Consider the following 16,509-nt stretch of genomic DNA (forward strand, 5'->3'; position numbering starts at 1 on the left):
ACGTGAACATGCCAATTATAGCTAGCTAATAAAGAGCTACGCTAAGAAATATCCTGTAGTACTGCATCTTATTATTTTATACAAAGTGTGCAAAACAAGACAACTTTCAGTGGCATCGTGGCACAGAAAATCGCCTCTCCACTCTCTCCATCCCAAAGACTACATGTAGCCTTGCCTCGGGACCTATACACACCCACTAAGATTAGCAGCCCTATGTAGGCACAAAGGTCAATCTCATCCATCCTTTTCCAGTTGTCTCCATATTTACAGAAGCCCTCCAAATGTGTCATCTCCAAGATATCTTTTTTAAATGGCTGGTGTGATGACATGTAGAATGTTGAGGCACTGTCCTGGGCATGAGCAACTGCATGTCTTGTGGGCCCTGGGGTCATCCTTATGACATGTAGAATGTTGAGGCACTGTCCTGGGCATGGGCAACTGCATGTCTTGTGGGCCCTGGGGTCATCCTTATGACATTTTGTGCTGCCATCCTGCCCTGGTTATCATATGGCGACAAGGACCATGTTATTTTGCTGGTCTTTTACAGAAATGTCTCTCTTTGAGCTTGGGGGATTTCTTCTTCATTTGAAGATGCATCATGCTCTGGGTTGTATTCTTCCCCATCTTCTTCTTCATCTGAAGATGCATCATGCTCTGGGTTGTAATTCTTCCCCATCTTCTTCTTCATCTGAAGATGCATCATGCTCTGGGTTGTATTCTTCCCCATCTTCTTCTTCATCTGAAGATGCATCATGCTCTGGGTTGTATTCTTCCCCATCTTCTTCCTCAGATACCTCCTCCTCTTCTAAATCATTGTTCTCTTGCTCCTCTTGGACATCTGAAAAATTCAAATCTACGACCTGTTGGGCACTGAAACATGCACTCATGGCTTCAGCAAAGAGAGAACTGGGGGGGACTGTCATCTGCAGCACCTTTATAGCTTCTGACTGCATTCCCCATTAGTAAATAACGCTTTCAAGACATGTTTATTTTGTCTGAAATTGTTTTTTATTTTGTTTGTGAACTTGGGTCATGTGTGGGGTCATGGAGGGGAGATGCTGCACGTGCACAAGAAAGTTGTAGTTCTGTCTGAGTTCAATCAGTTGCACACAATCTCATTTTCTCATTGTGTGTGTGTGTGTCTTTGTGGTTTTTGTGGTGTGTAAATGATTTTATAACTGCCGGGTCTGTCACGTGTGTTCCCTCTCCGGCCTATAGGTCACCAGGCTGCTCACTATGGTGCACACTTGTCACCAGCGTTACTCGCATCTGCGCATAATGACACTCACCTGGACTCCATCACCTCCTTGATTACCTGCCCTTTATATGTCACTCCCTTTGGTTTCTTCCCCAGTCAACATTGATTCTGTGTCATATTGGTGTGCTGTTCATGTTTCTTGATATGTTTGTTTATTTATTAAATCCTGAACTTGCTTCCTGACTCAGCGTACATAGTTACAGGGTCCAAAATGACCCTAAGACAATATTTGTATCCTGGTAGTGCACAGCTTTCAAGGAAATATGAACAAAGGAGGAAAAGTAATCAATTTTCATGTTGAAAAAATATAATTTAGGGGTTTTCTCTGCTGTTAAACATAGTGGCGGGTCATTTTTGACCTTTAAGACAACACAAGGGTTAAGTAGTACTTTAAAATACACCCCTGTGTAACATCTGACTTGCCAGCCATGGTCCCAGCAATTTTGCGGCATATACGCCATATCAAATGCGCACAAACAATTTAAAATATAGGTTCAATTACCAGGGATTCTCACATAGCCCTTACATTGTATTACTGGGCTATATCAGCAAATATGCTGGATGTAGTTTGAAGAGAGCAGAGTTGGAGAGACTTGCACTTCCTCTCAGTGGTGGAAAAAGTACTCAATTGTCATACTTGAGTAAAAGTAAAGATACCTTAATAGAAAATGACTCAAGTGAAAGTCACCCAGTAAAATACTATTTGAGTAAAAGTCTAAAAGTATTTGGTTTTAAATATACTTAAGTATCAAAAGTAAATTGAATTGCTAAAATGTACTTAAGTATCAAAAGTGAAAGTATAAATCATTCAAATTCCTTATATTAAGCAAGCTTGGACGGCTTTTCTTTTTTATTGATGGATAGCCAGGGGCACACTCCAACACTCAGACATCATTTACAAATGAAGCATTTGTGTTTAATGAGTCTGCCAGATCAGAAGCAGTAGGGATGACCAGGAACGTCCTCTTGATGAGTGTGTGAATTGAACCTTTTTCCTGTAAAAATGTAACAAGTACTTTTGGTTGCTAGGGAAAATGTATGGAGTAAAATGTACATTATTTCCTTCAGGAATGTAGTGAAGTAAAAGTAAAAGTTGATAAAAAAATAAATATTAAAGTAAAGTACAGATATCCTCCAAAAACGACCTAAGTAGTACTTTAAAATATGTTTACTTAAGTACTTTACACCACTGCTTTCTCTTTAGCTATTTTTATAGCCTAACTTTTAGGAGTGGGAAGATTTTCAGGCAGAGAAATATGGATGATCAATATTTAGGCCTGTCTAGGCAATGTAGTAAAATATATCCTGATCATGGGCCTATTGATGAAGTACATTTTCTTGAAAAGATAACTGTCCCATGCTTCTCTGCCCATGTATACGTAGGCTATAGCCTACTCTAATTCATTGAGACCACATGCGCAACTGATCTCACAGGTATGGCCACTGAACTGGAGGCAGCAAGAATGACGACAGCGACACTTTCTACATTTTTGCAGTGTCCTATAGGATATAACCTATAACCTAAGAGGACGATTTGCAGGCAGAGACACATAAATGGGTAATCAAAATCAAATCAAGTCAAATCAAATTGTATTTTGTCACGTGCGCTGAACACAATGCGTGTACACCTTACAGTGAAATGCTTACTTACAAGCCCTTAACCAACAATGTAGTTTTAAGAAAATAACAGTAAATAACAATAGTGGAGCTATAATACAGGGGGTGCCGGTACAGAGTCAATGTGCGGGTGCATCGGTGTCGAGGTAATTGAGGTAATATGTACATGTAGATAGAGTTATTAAAGTGACTATGCATAGACAATAACAGAGAGCAGCAGCAGCATATAAGAGGGGGAAGGGGGGGAAATGCAAATAGTCTGGGTAGCCATTTGATTTGTGGTTCAGGAGTCTTATGGTTTGGGGGTAGAGGCTGCATAGAAGCCTCTTGGACCCAGACTTGGCGCTCCGGTACCGCTTGCCGTGTAGTAGCAGAGAGAACAGTCTATGACTAGGGTGGCTGGAGTCTTTGACCATTTTTAGGGCCTTCCTCTGATACCGCCTGGTATAGAGGTTCTGGATGGAAGGGAGCTTGGCCACCGTGAATTACTGGGAAATACGCAATACCCTCTGTAGTGCTTTGCGGTCGGAGGCCAAGCAGTTGCCATACCAGGCAGTGATGCAACCCGTGCAGCTGTAAAACCTTATGAGGATCTGAGGACCGATGCCAAATATTTTCAGTCTCCTGAGAGAGAATAGGTTTTGTCGTGTCCTCTTCACGACTGTCTTAGTGTGCTTGGGCCATGTTAGTTTGTTGGTGATATGGACGCCAAGGAACGTGAAGCTCTCAACCTGCTCCACTACAGTTCCGTCAATGAGAATGGGGGCATGCTCAGTCCTCCTTTTCCTGTAGTCCACAATCATCTCCTTTGTCTTAAACACATTGAGGGAGAGGTTATTGTCCTTGTACCGCACGGACAGGTCTCTCACCTCCTCCCTATTTGCTGTCTCATTGTTGTCGGTGATCAGGCCTACCAATGTCGTGTCATCAGCAAACTTAATGATGGTTTAGGAGTCGTGCCTGGCCATGCAGTCAAGAGTGAACAGGGAGTACAGGTGAGTCAGAATGACAGCTTTTCACCTTGTCAGCTTGGGGATTAAATCCAGCAAAGCTCTAACCACTAGGCTACCCCGGTCGCCCCTATATTGTGTGCAAGTAAAAAGAGCACTACTATACTATTAGGCCCATGATATTAATTAAATGAAGGGTGTACTGTTTATGTGTGAATATGTAGGAGTATGTGTGTTTTCATTTAACTTTGTTTTCCAAACCTTTCCCATGACACATAAAGAAAAAGTTGGGGAAGAAGTTAGTTGAAGTTAGTGTTGGGGAGAGAGTTGAGTTATTGACTAGACTGGTAGGCGTTGCAGGCAACTCTGGTTGGCTGGGAGGTCTGGCTAAAATTTGATATAGAGGATGTCTTAAAAACAATCAAAAATGGCATTTGTACTTTATTTGTTAGAGCTGTTCCTTTGATAGGCTATTGGTTAAAGGTGAGACACCATGTTGATTATTGAATTATCATGGATTTAGTTCAGTCTTATCAATCACTTAAACATACTGTGTGTAATAATCTCTTACCTAGCTTAATGACTGTGGGCATTTTTACTTACTTTTTGTTGTTCTAAATAGAGATGGCTTGAAGGGTCATGATTCAAATTTGATTGTGTAGAAATGCAGGAAATGTGCTTTAGATGCTCCCAAAAATGGGATGACCCCCAGACACCCTGCCAAGTTATGTACTCCTCTTCAAATAGCACTGTTAACAGAGTTAACTGCACTTCAGAAATTTCAGCCCAAATAAATGCTTCACGGAGTTCAAGTAACAGACACATCTCAACATCAAGTGTTCAGAGGAGACTACGTGAATAAGGACCTCATGGTCGAATTGCTGGAAAGAAACCAGTACTAAAGGACAGCAATAATAAGAAGAGACTTGCTTTGGCAAAAAAACACAAGCAATGGACATTAGACAGGATGATCTCTGCATGTTTGGTTCCACCATGAATCATGGAGGAGGAGGTGTGATGGTTGTCACGACATGGCCTTTTTGGGATGTACATAGTGGCTCCCCCCTCTCTCATTCTCTCTCCCACATCAGGTTTTTACAACTGTCATAAATTCCTGCTAAAAACTCTCTCTTCGCTGCCATGGAGTATGGAGGGAGAGATCCTTATGGAGAACAAATACATTATTCTTCCCAAAACATATAATCCCCAAAATTGGAGAATTAAACAATATTTCTATTTTTCATTATGTGGAAATGGTCCTTGGACAATCAAGGGACAGTCATGTTGAATGTGTTTCATTTGGTGATCACATGAAGGACAGGAAACATACACTGTAGCTATATATTTTAAAGTGTACATTTCCAAGCGGTCAGGTTTACTTCTGAATGTTGTATAAGATGGATGAATAAGTATAAGAATACTTTTGAAAAGATAATGTGATTTAGTCTTCTATTTGACAATTGTTTGTTTTATGGTAACTTATGCACAGTCAGTGGCCACGCCCATGTGGGCACAAACATGATGAGACAGCCCTTTTCCACCCAAGTTTAAAGCCCCCATGATATTGTTCACATCAGGCCACGTAAACCACAGTATAAGCTAAGGTTGCAAATGGTTGAATTTCTAAACCAGAAACGAAGTAGCGGTAGCTACATTTTGAAATGGTTGACACTACAACTATGTATATCAAAGGACAAGACCTAAGCATGTAGAGATCATTCCCACATTGAAATGGCAAAGGAATCTACAAACTAAAGAATAGTTATGCAGACTGCAGCTGTTTAAATACTTTAGTCTGGTAACGCAGCCGATCTAAGAAGATTTTCAAATGGTACTCTGAGGTAACCATTATAACAACTATGACAGACTGTGACTTCTGTCGACTCTTTCCAGCAGATGGACCGGCGACCACAGAGTGAGACAACAAGACATAACACTTGTGTAAATTGCAATTTATTTTCAAATGAGCGGTTGTTCATATTCAAAGTATTAGCAATTTCTATGAGTGTAGTTATCAGCTATGAGTCTCCTGCTCTTGAGCACCCCCCCTCACCTTTGTCTACCAAGATTCATAATTTATACTAGAGTTCATGCAGATATCCAAGGATTTGCAACGTTCAGTAATGAGAACTGATGAGGTACAATTCATTAATAAGCGACTGTTTTGATAAGATATGAAAATATAATTGAAAATAAAGGCACACTTAACAGCATAGCTACCACAGCATTCTGCAGCGGTACGCCATCCCATCTGTTTTGCGCTTAGTGGGATATCATTTGTTTTTCAACAGGACAATGACCCAACACACTTCCAGGCTGTGCAAGGGCTATCTGACCAATAAGCAGAGTGATGGAGTACGGCATCAGAGAACCTGGCCTCCACAATCACCCAACCTCAACCCATGTTGAGATGGTTTGGAATGAGTTGGACCGCAGAGTAAAGAAAAAGCAGACAACAAGTGCTCAGCATGTGTGGGAACTCCTTCAATACTGTTGTAAAAGCAATCCAGGTGAAGCTGACTGAGAGAATGGCAAGAGTGTGCGAAGCTGTCATCAAGACAAAGGTTGGATACTTTGAAGAATCTCAAATATAAAATATAATTTGGTTTGTTTAATGCAACCGCTGTGTCAGATTTCAAAAAAACTTTACGGGAAAAGCATAATCTGAGAACGGTGCTCAGAGCCCAATCCACCAAGAGAAATATCCGCCATTTTGGAGTCAACAGAAGTTAGAAATAACACTATAAATATTCACTTACCTTTGATGATCTTTGTCAGAAGGCACTCCCAGGAATCCCAGTTCGACAATAAATGATGATTTGTTCCATAAAGTTCCATAAAGTTCATAAAGTTCCATAAAGTCCATCATTTATGTCCAAATAGCCACTTGTTGTTAGCGTGTTCAGCCCAGTAATCCATCTTCCTGAGACGTGAGCACTTCGTCCAGACAAAAACTAAAAAAGTTCCATTACAGGTTGTAGAAACAAGTCAAACGATGTATGGAATCAATCTTTAGGATGTTTTTAACATAAAACATCAATAATGTTCCAACCGGAGAATTCGCATCACGAGCCTGAGACACTTTGCCAGACCACTGACTCAAACAGGTCTCATGACCCCCTCCTTTATAGTAGAATCCTCAAACCAGTTTCTAAAGACGGTTGACATCTAGTGGACACCGTAGGAAGTGCAACTTGACTCCAGAGACACTGTGTATTCGGTAGGCCAAGCTTTGAAAAACTACAAGCCTCAGATCTCCCACTTCCTGTTTGGATTTTTCTCAGGTTTTCGCCTGCCATATGAGTTCTGTTATACTCACAGACATCATTCAAACAGTTTTAGAAACGTCAGAGTGTTTTCTATCCAATACTACTAATAATATGCATATATTAGCATCTGGGACAGAGTAGGAGGCAGTTCACTCTGGGCACGCTCTTCATCCAAAAGTGGAAATGCTGCCCCCTATCCCTATCCCAAAAAGGTTAACTTAGCTAGCTAGCAGTCTGTGCTACTTATGTGCTAATACTACACTGTAACAAAATTGAACACTCATCCTTGATACAAAAAACATTGTTACTGTCTGGGCCTATTGTGTTAGCTAGTGGGCTTATTTAGATAGTTTGCCGAAATATGCAATCTGCAAAAGCAAGACAGTTGCACAGATCTATTCTATCAGGCCATGTGATTGCATTCATGATGAGACAAGTAGCTAGCTAGCTAAATGTGCAACCAAAACCAGTGCTGTAAGCCTCCATAATTGTTTTAAATCATCAGTGCATGCCATTTTCAGTTGAAATGTAAAGCCAATCTATTTTGTATTGAATAACAGTGTAATATACAAAAAACATTGTTCTAATAAACAGATAGCTTGTGCTTATCATAATGTAATATCTCAAGTTGTGTTTGTTTACATGACCTTTGACTGTTGTTAACACTGTAGTAAATCTACTCAAGACAAATGCTGATGCTGACACCTAGAGGTGACATTACGAAAGGCATGTTACTGCATTTCAATGCTTATTTGTGAACTTGTGAACAGTGCAGCTTCAGATTTACTTTGAGACAAAGTTGAATTCATTCAGCAGACCACCACTTGTAGTGGTTCAGGACAAACACTTTTGCATACTTCTTATCCACTGCCGTAGATAGACAAATCTTTAAGTTGTGTCTAAGGGCGTTTGATCACGGCCTTTTTCAAACTCTGTGTTGCAAAATGGGAGATCCCACAGATTTTTGCCGTGGTTCCAATGCTTTCTTCAATTAAGCTGCTTTCAAAAACGTACCTCTACTGGATACCGTACTTATAAATATAGTGAGGACTTTGTACATGTAATTAAACCTGACTGGGAGTTTAGCAGGTAGAGTAGGGAACTATGGAACATTTAGGGTTGTGAGGGTATGAGGTCAAATCCTGTTGAAGTGACACTATTTTGAAAATAGTTTTATGTGAAACCACACTTTCTGTACTGTTGTTCAAATATTTGTATTTTATTTAGCATGGTATAAGCTTCTGTATTTTCCTTAAAATCCTAAATCATGCCATACATTCCGGTTTTGAAAAAGAGTACACTTGAAGGCAAAAAGGCATGATGTAAAATGCGATCCTTTAATCCAACTGATTGTGGGCTATTAAAGCCAATAAGTAATAGCTCCGACATGGAGTTTTGATCAAATCAGTCGAGAAAAAAACATCCTTTATCTGATAATTGTGGGGCGGCAGGTAGCCTAGTGGTTAGAGCGTTGGACTAGTAACCGAAAGGTTGCAAAATCAAATCCCCAAGCTGACAAGGTAAAAATCTGTTGTTCTACCCCTGAACAAGGCAGTTAACCCACTGCTCCTAAGCTGTCATTGAAAATAAGAATTTGTTCTTAAAAACTGACTTGCCTAGTTTAGTAAAAAATCACACATTGCTATTTATTGCTGACCAGCAGATGTCAGTAATAAGCATTGTGAACGGATAATGAAGCTCTGAGTAATTAACCTTTTTTCGACACAATTGGCTGGAAAGTCTCAATGATTCAGGAATCTTTGTTTACCCCATCACTACAAAAAAACTGGCCAGTGCTCAACCTTACTATATTGAACAAAAATATAAAGGCAACATGTAAAGTGTTGGTCCCATGTTTCATGAGCTGAAATACAAGATTCCAGAAATGTTCCTTATGCACATAATGATTATTTATCTCAAAATGTTGCACTAATTTCTTTACATCCCTCTTAGTGAGCATTCCTCCTTTACCAAGATAATCCATCCACCTGACAGGTTTGGCATATCAAAAAGCTGATTATTACAGCATGTTCATTACACAGGTGCCCCGTGTGCTGGGGACAATAAAAGGCCACTCTAAAATGTGCAGTTTTGTCACACAACAGAATACCACAAATGTCTCAAGTTTTGAGGGAGCGTGCAATTGTCATGCTGACTGCAGGAATGTCCACCAGAGCTGTTGCCAGAGAATTTAATGTTAATTTCTCTACCATAAACCGCATTCAATGTCATTTTAGAGAATGTGGCAGTACATCCAGCTGGCCTCACAACCGCAGACCACATGTAACCACACCAGCCCAGAACCTCCACATTTGGCTTCTTCACCTGTGGGATTATCTAAAACCTGTCACCTGGACAGCTGATGAAACGGAGGAGTATTTATGTCTGTCATAAAGCCATTTTGTGGGGAAAAACTAATTCTATTTGGCTGGGCCTTGCTCCCAAGTGGGTGGGCCCACTGTATGCCCTACCAGGCCCACCCATGGCCCCTGCCATGTGATGTGAAATCCATAGACTAGGACCTAATTAATTTATTTCAATTGAATTATTTCCTTATATGAACTGTAACTCAGTAGAATTGTTGACATTGTTGTATGTGGTGCTTTATATTTTTGTTCTGTATACACAGTATGCATAAAATGTATATTTATTGAAAACAACCAGTGTATCTTCACAATAGTATTCAGTATCGTTTAAAATAAATTACACATTTATCATCAATAAATAAAATGCATTACATTTGGCATCATCAATGGTCATGCCTCGTGAGGGTAATTTCTGTCTAGGAGGTAAAAGTCTGATTTATGGTACGCATCATTACAGGCCCAATGATAGCACTTTGGCACTTTCAATATTCTGTCATTTCTTTCATGTGTTGCATACATTACAGCTCTCACCCTTTACACCACATGATATCACTCCAAACTATTACCTGAGTATGGCATTAGGCCCCATAATATAGGCTTCCTTCATCTCATATTGTTTTGCCTCTCAGATTGAGTGTGCCTCAAACCCTGTTTTAAGCATTTTCCGTCCCAGAGATTACATTTGTTAGCGGCGCTGAAGTATAGATGCATTCACTTTGTCGGCCGCATGACTTATTCATTTAGTTTTACATATACACTACATGACCAAAAGTTTGTGGACACGTGCTTGTCAAATATCTCATTCCAAAATCATGGGCATTAATATGGAGTTTATCTCCCCTATGCTGCTATAACAGCCTCCACTCTTCTGGGAAGGCTTTCCACTAGATGTTGGAACATTGCAGTGGGGACTTGCTTCTATTCAGCCACAAGTGCATTAGTGAGGTCGGGCACTGATGTTGGGCGATTAGGCCTGGCTTGCAGTCATCCGAAAGATGTTCGATAGAGTTGAGGTTAGGGTTCCGTGCAAGCCATTCAAGTTCATCCACACCGATCTCGACAAACCATTTATGTATGGATCTCGCTTTATGGGTCCATACATAAGGGCTTTCCCCAAACTGATGCCACAAAGTTGGAAGCACAGAATTGACTAGAATGTCATTGTATGCTGTAGTGTTAAGATTTCTCTTCACTAGAACTAAAGGGCCTAGCCCGAACCATGAAAAACAGCCCCAGATCATTATTCCTCTTCCACCAAACTTTACAGTTGGCACTATGCATTGGCGGCAGGTAGCATTCTCCTGGCATTCACCAAACCCAGATTCATCCGTCGGTCTGCCAGATGTTGAAGCGTGATTCATCACTCCAGAGAACACGTTTCCACTGCTCTAGAGTCCAATGGTGTCAAACTTTACACCACTCCAGCCAACGCTTGGCATTGTGCATGGTGATCTTAGACTTGTGTGTGGCTGCTCGGCCATGAAAACCCATTACATGAAGCTCAAGACGAACAAGTCTTGTGCTGACATTGCTTCCAAAGGCAGTTTGGAACTTGGTAGTGAGTGTGGCCTACCATTTTGACGTTGAGCCTAGACATTTCCACTTCACAATAACAGCACTTACACTTGATTGGGGCAGCTCTAGCAGGGCAGAAATTTGATGAACTGACTTGTTGGAAAGGTGGCATCCTGAGGGTGCCATGTTGAAAGTCACTGAGCTCTTCAGTAAGGCCATTCTACTGCCAATGTTTGTCTATGGAGATTGCATGGTGGTGGCTCAATTTTATACACCAGTCAGCAAATCTACTAATTTGAAGGGGTGTCCACATAGTTTTGTTTATACAGTGTAGATGTGAGGAGGAAGGTTGCCGAGATTATTCAGGAAACCTTGATGAAATCTGGAGTTGTTTTGTGTTTTTGAACACTGTACTTGGATCCACAATGGTGCTACCTGAGTAAAATAGAGACAAAAGAGCTTACAAATGTTGTTTTCTTTGCAAATGTTGGTGAGTCATTTGATTGGTAGCTTCAATGTTCTTTTGTGATATTCGAGGTAAGAACGTACTTGAAGGTTCCATCATAAGGGCTACATAACACGAACAAACCCAGGAGGTTAAGAGATTACATACACTACCGTTCAAAAGTTTCGAGATACTTAGAAATGTCCTCGTTTTTGAAAGAAAATCACAAATGGATTAGAAATACAGTGTAGACATTGTTAATGCTGTAAATGACTATTGTAGCTGGAAACTGTTTATTTGTTTATATTTGGACTTGTAAATGTCAAGTGAATTACCATGTGGTAAGTGACAACGAGTCGTACAATTGGTAAATTCAAAGTTAATTTTATAATATTCAAGTTATTTGAGGACACATTTTACTTGAATGGGCTACGTAGCATGACAAAGGAAAAAAATCATTTCAGAATCTTAACATATTGACAATACAAAGGAACAGATGAAACGGAATGACATTTACTCAACAACAAAAAAACTATCTGAAAACCACAAGCTTACTAAGCCACGCCTCCAGTCTTCTGATCTGACCAAGTGGATCATATCTCAGCATGCCAACTGACCCAACTGTCTCGGTCAAAAATAACCCAACTTGTGTTCTGTCCACTCATTTACCCAGCGCTGGGTTGTTTTTAACCCAGCATTTCTTAGTGTGAAATGGCAGCCTATTCCCTACATAGTACACTAATAGTAGTGCACTACGTTGGGAATAGAGATAGGCCCTGATCAAAAGTAGTGGGAATAATGTCCTATTTTGGATGCATCCATTATGATTAGAAGGACAGATTGTTGCCGAACGCATCATCAAGTGGTCAGTCTGAACAGTGTATTCTTTGTATTTAATTGAAAGACGTCTCACTTGATAAATCCATGGTTCTGAATAAGAGGAGACAGAACCCACACTGTATAATTCTACAATAAAGTACTGTATTAACTGTTTCGCTGTATAATTGCAGTAGCATACTGTGAATTATGATGCACTGTGAGAAAATGTTGTGGGTGGCAAAAGGATCACTGGCTCATCAACATATTTTGAGACGTGCCTTGTAAGAGGCTATATTTGTTGCACTCATTACTCAGAATGCTGTGTCCCACAGAATACAGTACCATACTATGCTTTACACATTTTCCTGTAAATCTGCAGTAATATACTGGACAGTAATTTGCTGTAATTTAGTACCCCCGAGAACACAGTGCCATGTTGTCTGTAAATCTACAGTAATTTACTGCCTCTAATTTACTTTAATTCAGTACCATATTGTAATTTTGGCAAAAATATTTTCTGGGTGCTTGGTATTGTTGTGGCTCATTAACACATGACCTCCACCCACGCCAAACACCTGGTCCAAGGGAGCTGGTTTCGAGAGTGACCATACAGCCGGAAGAACCACTCGCCTCAGAACTCATTCTTAGACAACGACCCAAACTGGACAAAAATTACCAAACGGAAAAGACCAGACAAACAATGGACCAACAAGAGTCCAGTCAAGAAGACCACCCCAGAACCCAAACCCAGACGCCAACAAACACAGCCTGGAAAACACTCTATCACATCCGAGAAACCATCTCCCCCTCCTAGACCCCTCACCATACCATCCCCTTCCCCGTCCCTAGTGCATTACTTTCTCTGATCACTCCTCCTTGCCCGTTATTGATCTCCCACTCCCACCAACAACTGCTCTTGACCTCTCTACCGTACCCCCTACTTCCCCTGATCCAAAACAGCAGCCAACCAGCCAGCCTCAGTCCAAACCCACCGGACCCTCTGAACCGCCTTCATCTCTCCCAACATACCCTATTCAATCGCCAAGTCAGTATAGGTGGGCCACCAGGCAGTCAGTGTGGAGGCATGCCAAGAACTGTGAACAGCCAAAATCCACCCAACAACACAAACGACCAGCTACAGGCCCTCATCCAAATCTGCAACAAAATGATCAGACCTGGATTCTCCCAATAACCCACCATCACGACTGTTCTGGCCTCACAATATGTGTAAGTACACATTTTGGCAGACAGCTTACAATTCCCAATAAAGACGTTGGGAGCAGGAGTACCGTTTTGAATATTTTCCGAGATTATATTTTGTAAAACTGTAAATAAAATGTTTTAGAAAATGTTCTGCATACATTCACACATTCATACACAAATGAATACAAAAAAAGAATATCATCACTCATTTAGTTACCATCACACTCTAACAATCTGGCGTAGCTAGCCAGTACAACAAATGACTTGCAGAATCTACTTCACAAGAAAAGTGCCACAAAATGTCTAACATACCAAGACACAAGTTATGTATACATAAAACATAATTACAATGGTATAATATTGTAAAACAAAAAAACAACAACTAGGCACTCACTTAGCCAGATACATAACACAGCAAGGGAAGCTAAGCTGCATGTCGAAAAGATAGCGAACACCCAATGATATCTCTATGGAGATTATTAGCATAGATTATTTTAGCACAATTGTAACTTAATTAAAAGGCTAGAATTGACACATGAAAACATTAAATATTCTAGAGTGCACAGCTTTGATTTTGATTTATTAGGACTAGCCAATGATGACAGCTTGTCTTACTGGGGTACCACGCATAACGAAAAAATACATTACTGACCAAGAAAAATACTTTACAATTGACATACATTTAAAAACATTAACATGTATTGTGTGTGTGTGCATCTATCAGTTACACATACATGTCAGTACATACACACAACAAGTAGGTCACATGGGGGAGAGGCACTGTGCCGTAAGGTGTTTCTTTCTTTTTTAAACCAGGTTTGCTGTTCACTCGCACTATATAAGATGGAAGGGAGTTCCATGCACGTATGGCTCTGTATAACACTGTATGTTTCCTTGAATTTGTTCTGGTCCTGGGGAAAGACCCCTGGTGGCATGTCTGGTGGGGTATGTGTGTGGGTCAGTGGTGTGTGTAAGCTGACTATGCAAACAATTGGCGTTTACAACGCGTGAACGTTTCCTATAAAAACAAGAAGTGATGCAGTCAGTCTTTCCTCAACTCCAAGCCAAGAGAGACTGGCAAACATAGTATTTAATGAACAAAAACATGTACTAATGAATCAAAAACAAAACGTGCCTACTTATAGACTTATCTTTATCCAAGGCCTAGTAAGTAAGAAAGATGGCGCTCTGTATGTTGCCGTTCTTTGGTCGCTTGGACAAAAATTAGCTCTGACCGGAAGTTAGCTGATTTTAAGCGCACATACTCCATTTTGCCACTATAGAGCAGTAATACTAGCATGTACAGATAGACATACAGCTATCAGAACTACCTGGTATAATGAACTTTTATGCCATTATTTATTTTTTGAGGTCCAAGACAACTTCAGAGACAGGTCTGAAGTACACCTTAAGTGTGCCCTGTCTCTTGATTTTGACTTCAACCTTTCAAACTTTGTTGTCACTGCCCGGTAAAGTTTTGACGATGAGTCCAACAGGCCGTTTGTCAATCAGTAAGACGACATCTCCGACATGCAGGTTAGGTTTGTCGACTTGCCATTTTCTGTCTGGCTGGAATGTCCCGAGGTGTTCTTGTCTCCATCTTTTCCAGAAAGTGTCTGCAAGACTCTGAACTTGTTTCCATTGATTTTCCAGTTTTCCTTAGAGTTTTCTGAAGGGTATACAACGATACCCAATCCAGCTGACGGGACATCTTCGGTGAAGTGACGACCCTTGTGTGCAACTTGCTTGTGATAGTATCTTACTAACAGAGCGACAATGTGGTGGTTCTTGGGAATGATGAGGGGGTGTTTCTCTTCCCACATAATATCAGCTGCAGATGTGCAGCATCAACCTGTCTTCATCAATGATGGAGTTCAGCTTAATGAGTGGACAGTGTTTGGTGACCTCTTTTGGTGAGGCACTTGATTTATTAATTATTCAAGACTTGCTGTACGCATCTAATAATGGTGGTTTTGGCTTGGTCGAGATGGTTGCTGTTGCACTTGACACTGTTAGGATTTGGCCAGGTGTATGAGCTTTGCTGTTGCTCAGGTGGGTGACTTCTAGCTGGAGAATCGTTCAAACCTGTGAGAGCCCAGTTGAGCTCCAGTAGCTTTGTATCAGTATCTGGTCCCACAAGTTCAAAGATTTCTGACTGTGTAGTCTCTTCTGTCTCTGTTCTTCTCAGGAAGTCTGGGCCTGAGGACCAGTTGGTGTGCTTGAGGGCAGCTGCTGGCACAGGCTTAGATCCATGATCTGCTGGATGTTGCTCCGTACTGACGTGGTGCCACTGGTCTGAGTGTGTGGACTTTCCAATGCGTGTAACTCTGTTTGACACATAAACATAGAATAATCTTTACGTGTTGTGAATATTTCCTAGCAAAAAAGGTGGTGTCTTTGTAGAACTTCACTGCATGAATCTCAATGTTAATTTCATCATTGATCAGGTCTGTCATCTCAACTGCTAAGACAGCACTACAAAGCTCTAGGCTTGGAACAGTGTGAGCAGGACTCAATGTCGACTACTCTGAGTTAGGCTACAGCTAATATGGCCATATTGGATGCTTCTTAGAAGACGCACAGTTCGCTCTGCTGCATGGAGGACGAGGAGACGGATGGTGAGTGAGCTGTTCGAGTTCCATCAATGAGTCTTTCCATATCTTCCACATCATTTCTTTGTCTTTTGGGAGTGGTGTGTCCCAATCACATTGTTCAAGTACAGTAGAGAGTTCTCTCATTAGAGCCTTGCCTTGCATAGTGATAGAACACCTCTTCCTGTGAATGGCTTCTCTTTTTGGAATATAAGGAAAGTGAAACTGTTTGTTTCCAGATTCCAACCGAGCCCTAAGAGGTAGCGGAATCTACTCCTACATCCAGGTCTTTGAGGTCTATCGCGCAATCCTCTGGTGGAAATGCTTCCATGCCTTTGATGCTGTTGGAGGCTATCTTGTGCAGCCTCATGCTAGACACTGCTAAAACTTCTCTTGTTCTTTTTAGGATGTCGGTAGCTTCTTCGTCGCTGGAGAAATAAGTAAGTCCATCATCTATGTCAAAGTTTTTAATGACT

This window comes from Oncorhynchus tshawytscha, linkage group LG33 (genome assembly GCF_018296145.1).
Source record: "Oncorhynchus tshawytscha isolate Ot180627B linkage group LG33, Otsh_v2.0, whole genome shotgun sequence".
NCBI lineage: Eukaryota > Metazoa > Chordata > Actinopteri > Salmoniformes > Salmonidae > Oncorhynchus > Oncorhynchus tshawytscha.